This window comes from Echinops telfairi, unplaced genomic scaffold (assembly GCF_000313985.2).
Source record: "Echinops telfairi isolate 266 unplaced genomic scaffold, ASM31398v2 ScPeMD7_25;HRSCAF=90, whole genome shotgun sequence".
Lineage (NCBI taxonomy): Eukaryota > Metazoa > Chordata > Mammalia > Afrosoricida > Tenrecidae > Echinops > Echinops telfairi.
Genome location: NW_022103922.1, coordinates 19,439,195 through 19,439,793, shown reverse-complemented (window position 1 = coordinate 19,439,793; position 599 = coordinate 19,439,195).

Here is a 599-nt window from a genome sequence, read left to right as displayed (position 1 = left end):
ATGCCCTTTGCCTCCTAGCTCTTTGCTCTATTTCCTTTGACTTTCCTCTTGTCCCACTATCATGCTCAGCCTTCATTTGGGTTTCAGAAATTCCTCTTGGTTACATTACCCTTGATCACACTCTACCAGGCCTCCTACACCCTCCTCACCACTGATTTGTATCACTTGTTGTTCCCTTGTACCTGGGTTTGTTAACACCACTACCTTTCCCCTCACCTCCCCCTCTCCCATGTCCCCCCAGGAACTGTTGGTCCCCTTGTTTTCTCCTCCAGATGGTTCAGGGAAAGGTTTTTAAAGCAGGATAATGTACTTGGATTTTGCTTCTAACTTACCAAAGTGGAGGTTTTCCTACCATGGAATACCAGCTTTCCAGATTCCTTCTGTTGTAAGTTAGGGCATATAGTCCTCATCCTATTTCCCTCAGTGTTAGTTTCCCCCAGCTGTCCAGCACCTGGTCCAGTCCAGAACACCTCAGCACCAAGGTCAGGAGACCTTCCCCTCCTTGCTGTACATCAGACTGGGTTGAGATCCTCAGGAAAATACTCCCAGACAAAGTACAGTTTAAGACAGATTGCAGAGAGAGAGAGGGCCCCCGTGGC